Source organism: Lutra lutra, chromosome Y (genome assembly GCF_902655055.1).
Source record: "Lutra lutra chromosome Y, mLutLut1.2, whole genome shotgun sequence".
Classification (NCBI taxonomy): domain Eukaryota; kingdom Metazoa; phylum Chordata; class Mammalia; order Carnivora; family Mustelidae; genus Lutra; species Lutra lutra.
Window position 1 is genome coordinate 1,028,071 of NC_062297.1, and position 8,820 is coordinate 1,036,890.

Below are 8,820 nucleotides of genomic sequence, written 5' to 3' on the forward strand. Positions count from 1 at the left end.
GGAAAAAAAGAAAACACGGAATTGCAAAAAGAACCAGAAAACAATGAACAAAATGACAATAAATTCATACCTATCAATAACTGTGTTAAATGCAAATAGACCTAAATGCTCTGATAATAATAATAATATATATTATATATTTTGGCATTTTTAAAAAAAAAATTAAAGCTTTATTTAGATCCCAGTGAGTTAACACACGGTGTAATGTTAGTTTCAGGTATACAATACAGTGATTCAACATTTCTGTACATCACCCAGTGCTCATCCTGAAAAGTGCCCGCCTTCATCCTCCTCATCTATTTAACCAATCTTCCCACCCAACTCCCTCTGGTAACCATTAGCTTGTTGTCTACAGTTGAGAGTGTTTCTGAGTTTTCCTGTCTCTTGTTCCCCTTATTGTTTATTTGTTTTTTAAATACCACCTATCAACAAAATTATATGGTATTGTCTTCTCTGAATGACCTATTTTATTTAGCATAATACTTCATAGCTTCATCCACATTGTTTGCAATTGTCAAGATTTCATTTTTTTTCATGGCTAATATTCCATTGTATATATATGTACCACATCTTCTTGTCCATTCATCAAACAGAGGGACATTTGGGCCCTTTCTATAACATGGGTATTGTACATATGCTGCCGTAAACAGTGGGGTGCATGTATTTTTTGTATCATTTGGGTAAATACGTAGTAGTGCAATTGCTGGCTCATAGGGTAGGTCTATTTTTAGCTTTTTGAGGAACCACCATACTGTTTTCCAGAGTGGCTGCCCCAGTTTGCATTCCTCCAACAATGAAGGATACGTCACCTTTCTCCACATCCTTAACAACATCTTTTTCCTGTGTTGGTAATTTTAGTCATCGGACTGATATGAGGTAATATCTCATGCTACTTCTGATTTGCATTTCTCTGGTTATGAGTGATATTGAGCATCTTTTTGTTTGTCTATTGACCATCTGTATGCCTTCCTTTGGAAAATGTCTGTTCATGTCTTCTGCCCTATTTTAATTGATTACTAGTTTTTTAGGTGGTGAAAATTTTTTAAGACTTAGTTATTTATTGTCAGAGAAAGAGAGAGTGGAGTGTACACAAGCAAGGGGAGTGGCAGGCTGTGGGAGAAGCAGGCTTCCTGCTGAGCAAGGAGCCCCATGCAGGACTCTATCACAGGACTCTGGGATCATGACCTAAGCTGGAGCTTAACCGACTGAGCCACTCAGGTGTTCCTGGGTGTTGAGTTTGTAAGTACTTTATGTATTTTGAATACTAACCTTTTTATCAGAACTGTCATTTGCAATTATCTTCTCCCAATCCATAGGCTACCTTTTAGTTTTGTTGATTGTTTGCTGTGCAGAAGCTTTTTATCTTGGTGAAATCCCAAAGTTTATTTTTGCTTTGTTTTCCTTGTTTCTGGAGATATATATAGAAAAAAAACTGCTATGATGAATATCAAAAAAGTTACTCCCTATGTTCTCCTCTAGGATTTGATCGATTCCTGTCTCACACTGAGATCTTTCATCCATTTTGAGTGTATTTTTGTGTACGGTGTAAGAAAGTGATCCATTTTCATTCTTCTGCATGTGGCTGTCCAGTTTCTTCCCAACACTGTTTGATGAAGAGACCATCGTTTTTGCATTAGATAGTCCTTCCTGCTTTCTCCAAGATTAATTGACATATAGCTGTGGAGTTATTTTCTGGGTTTTCTATTCTGTTCCATTGATCTATGTGTCCATTTTGTGCCAGTAATAATATATTATGATCATTTGTATTCTGTGTATTGGTTGTTACTTCTCCACTATTGTTTATGATTTTATTATTTGGGTCCTTTCTTTTTCTTTTTGTTAAGTCTGGCTAGGAGCTCATCAATTTTGTCAATTTTTTGAAGAACCAGCTCTCCGTTTCATTGATCTATTGTATTTATTGTTTTTTTAGATTCGGTATCATTCATTTCTGCTCTAGTCTTTATTATTCCATCTTTTACTGCTTTAAGACTTCATTTGTTGTTCTCCTTCCAATCCTTTAATTGTAAGGTTAGAAATTTTGTTTGCATCACGAGGTACGTTGATGTTGCTATATACTTCCCTCTTACGAATTCCCCCTTGCTGTATTCCAACAGTTTTGGACCATCTTGTTTCCAATTTGAAGCAAATTGTCTATTCCCATGTATTTTTTACTAGTTCTTTGATTTCTTTGTAACCAATTCATTCTGTAGTAGCAGGTTACTTAACTTCCATGTATTTGAGGTCTTTCCAGATTTTTTTTTTTTTTTTTGGTACTTTTAGTTTCATAGTAGGATCTCTATATTTTTATATTGGTTGAGGCTGATTTGTGACTCAGTTGTGATCTCTTCTGGAGAATGTCTCATGTGCACTTAAGAAGAATGTGTATTCTGTTTCCTTTAGAATGCAATGTCCTGAATATATCTATTGAGCCCATCTAGTCCAGTGTGTCAGTCAAGGCCTTGGTTCCTTGTTGATTTCCTTCTTAGGTGATCTGTCCATTGATGTAAGTGGGGTGTTAAAGGCCCCTACTATTATTATTGTATTCTTATCAATGATTTCCTTTATGTTGTTATTAATTTGATTTATATATTTGGGTACTTCCAAGTTGGGAGCATAAATATTTACAATTGTTAGATCTTGGGAGATAGAACCCGTAATTATGATATAATGGCATCTCTTGTTATAGTCCTAGGTTTCTTTGTTTATTATTTATTTAAAATATTTTTTAAAAAAAGATTTATTTATTTTAGAGAGAGGGAAGAGAGAGTGTTCCAGCTGGGGGAAGGACCAGAGGAAGAGGGAGAGGGAGAAAAACAGACTCCACGCTGAGTAGAGAGCTGAAATCAAGAGTCAATTGCCTAAGTCCCCCTACCTCCCAGACACACCCAGTCTTTATTTTAAAATCTAGTTTGTCTGAGGCACCTGGTGGTGCAATTGGTTGAGTATCTGACTCTTGGTTTTGGCTCAGGCTGTGATGTCAGTGTCCTGGGATTGAGCCCCATGTGGGCTCCACACAGAGCATAGAATATGCTGGAGACTCTCTCTCCCTCTCACCCTGTCCCTCTTGCTTGTGCTATCTCTCTCTTTCTCTCCAAAACAAATAAAATACAAAAAAAAAAAAAAAATCTAGTTTGTCTGAAAAAAGTACTGTTAGTCCAGATTTCTTTGGATGCGTATTTGCATTGTAAATGTTTCTTCCTCTGTCACTTTCAATGCAGTTGTTTTTAGGTTTAAAATGAGAAGTGAGGCAAGTTTGACCAAGAAGGGAAGTACTTCTAAACCTCAGGGTTGTGAGACTTGCTGGAAGCTAGTGAAGTTGCCATTGTCAGTGCTGTACTGGTTATTAGAGTTGGGCTCTATGTTATGCTGAGGAGCAGGCAGCAGAATTGTCCCCAGAAAACTCCGTTGCCCATGGAGGGGCGTCTCTATATTTGTTGCTCTCAGAGAAACATTGTGAGAAGACTGAATCATCTCTGTCCTGGTGTGTCCCAGGTGGTTTTTTTTGTGTTTTTTTTTTTTTTTTTTAAATTTCTTTTGTCTTGTTTTGCGTTGTTTGTTTGTTTTCAGATCTCAGTTTCTATACACTGTTTGTCTCTGGGTTGTTTTGCCTGCTTCTCTCCAGGAGCAGGGGAAGTGCAATTTGGGCTCGTTCTAGCCCAACCTGTTCACTTTTAAAGCTCCAGCTTTAGGGATGTGGTGTAGGCAGGGGCCTGAGCTTGGTCTCATGGAGGGTCTCAAGGCACTAATACTGAGGAGTTTTAACTGAGTTGTACCAGACTGCAGAGCATAGGACTTAGAGCAGGAAGTCTAGGCAGCCAGTGTCAGGGCTTAGCTGTGCTACACATGTGACTCTGTGTTTATGGAAGGGAAGGGGGGGAGAAGGGAAGCCACAAAGTGGCTTCTTTGTCCTTAAAGAGTATCCTGTAATTTCTACATCTCAGGAATGCATTCCAGGAAGAATAAATATTCTCTCCCCTCTATGTCCAGGTATTCCTCACACCCCTGTTTCCAGGTCATCTGCATTGGTTTGCCTGATTGATTGCTTGCCTGCCTTCTCTCTAGAACTAAGTCAAGTGCCTTAAGGCTCTATCCCAGTCCACCGTACTGACCTTTAAAACTCCAGTCTTTGAGCCTTTCTGGTTGCAACAACTCATAAAATTCAGTCCCTCTCATTTTCCCAGTCAATGCCTTTAGGGAAGTATTCTCTGTGCATTCCCCGGTGTGCTCCCCCCCCCCACCTTTCTCTGTGACCATTTCTTCCACACTCCATGGCACCTATGATCTGTTTCTCCCCCAAACCACATGTCTATACTTCCCATCTTCTTCTTTGTGGCCGCTTCTCTCCCTCTAGTTGTGGAATTTGTTCCTCAGTCCTCAGGTTGATTCTTTCTCCAGTACTCAGAATGAATGAACAAGTTATCTAGTTATATTCGAGGGATGAGGTGAGACCTGAGTCATCCCTACTAAAACCATCATCTTAGCTCCTCAATAATAACCATATTTCTAAAACGGGGGTAAATTGATAAAGATCTGTCTATATGCTTTTCACAAGACATTCACTTCAGACCTAAAGATACATGCACATTGAAAGTGAAACAATAGAAAAACATACTCCATGTAAATAAAAATGAAAGCAAGGCTGGGAAAGTAATACTTATATTCGACAAAAAAGACTTTAAAACAGGAGTAAGTTTTGTGCTCACTTCGGCAGCACATATACGAAAATTGGAAACGATAAAAAGAGTCACTTTGTTAGCAAGATTCTTATTAGCAAAAATTCATTTAAAAAAAAAAAAAGTGTGCCCAATTGAATTAGAAATGAAAGAGAAGTTACAACTGATTACATCATAGAAATACAAAGGAACATCAAAACACTACTATGAGCAGTTACATGCCAACACTGGGCACCTATAAGAAATGGATAACTTCCTAGGATTATATAAATTCCTAACACTGAACAGGAAGAAATAAAACATCTGAACCCCATGGCCTTGCACTCACTTCAGCCTTAGGTGTTTAGCCGGAGTATCCTTTCAGTGGAGAACCCAGGACTCCTCCAGCCTATTCCCTCTGGCCATCCTACCAACGTTCCGGAGCCTGGAGTGCAACTGTAACTCCCAGCTCAGTCCAGCCACAGCGCCAGTGAATGAGCTAAAGTGAACAGGCTCAAGCAGTCTACACAGAGGAGGACTACACAGATCATTCTTTCTAGGTTAGGAGTATAGTTGCCTTGCCTAATCCAAACAAACATCCAAAAAATGTTTCAGAAACTAAGGACACAGAAGGATACAATATAAATGAAACAAAAGGACAAAGCCCCAGGAAAATAAGTAAAGGGAAAAACACATAACCAATGTACATGACAAAGAATGCAAAATAATGGTCACGAGGATGCTCACCAAACTGGAGAGATGAGTGGATGAAATCAATAAGAATTTGAACAAAGAGCCAAAAATATAAAAAAAGAATCATCAGAATTGAAGATACAATTACTGAAATGAAAAAGACATGATTGGATTAAAAAAAATACAGATGGCACTGCAGATTAGAAGATGCAGAAGAATGGCTTCAGCAATCTAGAAGAAGAACAAAAAGCAAAAAGAGTAATAAAGATAGGAATGTGTAAGGGATTTTCTTGGACAGCTACGTGAACAAACATTTGCACCGTAAGGATCCTAGAAGAAAAAGGAAAACAAGTTGCAAAAAAAAAATTTTTATGGAAATAATTACTGGAAAATTCCCTAACTGGGGAAAGAAAACAGATGTCCAGGTAGAGGAAACACAGAAAATTCCAAATAAAATGAACCCAAGGACGTCCACAGCAGAGACATAATAAATTGTCAAAGATTAAAGATAATGAGAGAATTTTAAAAGGAGCAAGAGAGAGGCAAATAGTTAAATAAAAGAAAACTCCATAAAGCTATCAACTATTTTGTTTTGCTTGTTTGAGCAGAAATTTGCAGACCAGAATTAGTGACTGGCGTGATATATTTCAGGGATCAGAAGGAAAAAAAAAAAAAAAAAAACCCACAACCAAGAATACAGCCAATATTATCATCAAAATTGAAAGAGAGATAGTTTTCTTGACAAGCTAAATTGAAAGGAGTTCATCAACTGGCCTTATAGGATGCGTTAAGGACTTCTTCAAGTAGAAAAGGCCATAATTAAATAAAGTTAGGAAGGGAAAAAAGATCACAAGTAAAATTAAACACAGTATAAATGTAGTAGAGAAATGACATATAAAGATTAAAAAAAAACAAAATAGTAAAATAAATTACATCTAAAATCTCAGTTAAGGAAATTCATAAAAAGATGCAAAATATAACATAGAGACAATGTGGTAGTATAAAATGCCTTTTTTTTTAAAGACTTTATTGTTTATTTGACAGAGAGAGATCACAAGTAAAGAGAGGCAGCAGAGAGAGGGGGGAAGCAGGCTCCCCGCTGAACAGAGAGCCTGATTGCGGGGCTCAATCCCATGACCCTGAGACCATGACCTGAGCCGAAGGCAGAGGCTTAACCCACTGAGCCACTCAGGGCGCCCCTAAAAATGTTTTTTTAAGGAGAGTAGTTTTGACTCAAGTGCCCATCAACATAATGCAGATAGATGGTTACATACTTAAAATGTTATCTATAACTTCATGCTAACCTCAAATCAAACTTATAACAGATACACAAAAAATAAAAAAAAATCAAGCATACTACTAAAGAGGTAATCATCACAAGCAAAAAGAGCAAAAGAAGAAAGAAGAGAAAAGAATACAAAAACATGATGAAAACAATTAACAATAAGGCAATATCGTGTACAAACCTGTGTCTCACGTATCTCCTTTGGTGCTTTTAACTTGATTAAAAAATGAAATTGTTTGTATTTTCATATGACTCAGTATGATCAGTGATCACAGTTGAACTTCGTTTGTGTATCAGGTCCGAACAGACTGAGCCTCCCAGTGATGATATTAATGATAGTAAATATTTACAGTATGTGTTTCAGAAAATCAAACAAATAGGAATAGGTTTATTTTGTGGGGAACAGGGACATCTTCTGAGAGTTCCCACCTGCCACAGAGAGGAGGTTCTTTCAAGACCTAGCCTTTGTACTCAAAGTATCAATCAGTTCATAAAAGAAAAGGAAAATGGAAAATAATAGCATAGTAATGCCCACTTGGAAAAAAGAAAGCATATATATCATCATGCAGTTACTGGAAAAAAGTTCAAAGCTCTGGACCTAAGTTTGAGGGAATCCTGATTTCCCTATGACTTCTGACTTGTGACTGATCTTTCCCCATATGGTCCAAAATTTCTTCTCTACTTCCTTCATTATAGCAGATGGCTTAGCAAATGTAAGAAATAGAGCATATTCATATGAACAGAATTAAGGAAGTTTAATGGTGAGAAAAAGAGCAAAAATTGGAATACAGCATAAGAAATTTTATCTTCAAGTAATCATGTAGGGGATATCATGTAAGTTTTTCTTTTTTGCCTTTGCATTAATAATTTACTAGATGTCACTTTTATTTGATATTACAGTTTTGAGACCAATAAATTTTTTGGGGCAATTCCATATTTAAATTTTGTCCCCATTTTGAGAGTTCTCATTTGCATTAAATACATGTGCAATGTATTTATATAATAATTATATTATGTATATCCTCGTGTCCTTGTTTTTCACTTTATTGCTCTTATTATTGAAGTATAGTTAACAGATGGTTATTCTATTAGTTTCTGGTGTACAATACATGATTCACAATTCAGATATTACTCAGTGTCCATCATGATTGAGGGTACACTTATATCTCCTTTACCTATTGCACCCATTGTCCCACCCACTTCCCTTCTGGCAACCACTGACTATGTTCTCTGTAGTAGTGTTTGGTTTTGTCTCTTGTGTGATTTGTTCATTTGTTTTGTTTCTTAATTCCACCCATGAGTGGAGTCATATAGTATTTGTCTGTTCTATGACTTATTTCACTTAGCATTATACTCTCAAACATCCACCCATGTTGTTGCAAATTACAAGATCTCATTCTTTTCTTAAGTGGCTGAGTAATATTCCTGTGGTGCGTGTGGGTGTGTGTGTGGTGTGTTGTGGTGTGCCACACTTTTGCCACATTTTTATCCATTTATTATCGACAGTCGTTACTTGGGCTACTTCCATATATTGGCTGTTGTAAATAATGCTGCAATAAACATAGGGGTGCACACTTCTTTTGGAATAGTGTTTTCATTTTATTGGGTGAGTATCTAATTGTAAAATTCTGGACCATATGGTAATTGTTATTTTTAACTTTTTGAGGAACCTCTACACTGTTTTCCACAGAAGCTGCACTTTACCTTCCCACCAATAATATATGAACGCTCCTCTTGCTCCATAACCCCACCAACATGTTATTTCCTCTGTTACTGATTTCAGCCATTCTGAGAGATGTGAGGTTATATCTCATTGTGGTTTCTATTTCTATTTCCCTGATGATGAGTGATGTTGAAATTATTTTCATGTGTCTGTTGGTCACCTGTACACCTTCTGTGGTGAAATGTCTATTCATGTCTTCTGCCTATTGGATTACTTATTTGGGGGTTATTGAGTTATATAAGTTCTCTATTTATTTTATATATTAACCCACTTATCAGATATGTAATTTGCAAATAGCTTCTCCCATTCAATAGGTTGCTTTATTTTTTAACTTAAAATTTAATTTTTAAAAATTGCATAAAATATGATTATTGCATGGCTAAAGGAAATCTCTGCTAATATATCTCACAGGTAACAGAAAAGTAGAAGGTATAGTGGTTACCAGCATAGACTTAAGTCAGGTGGCG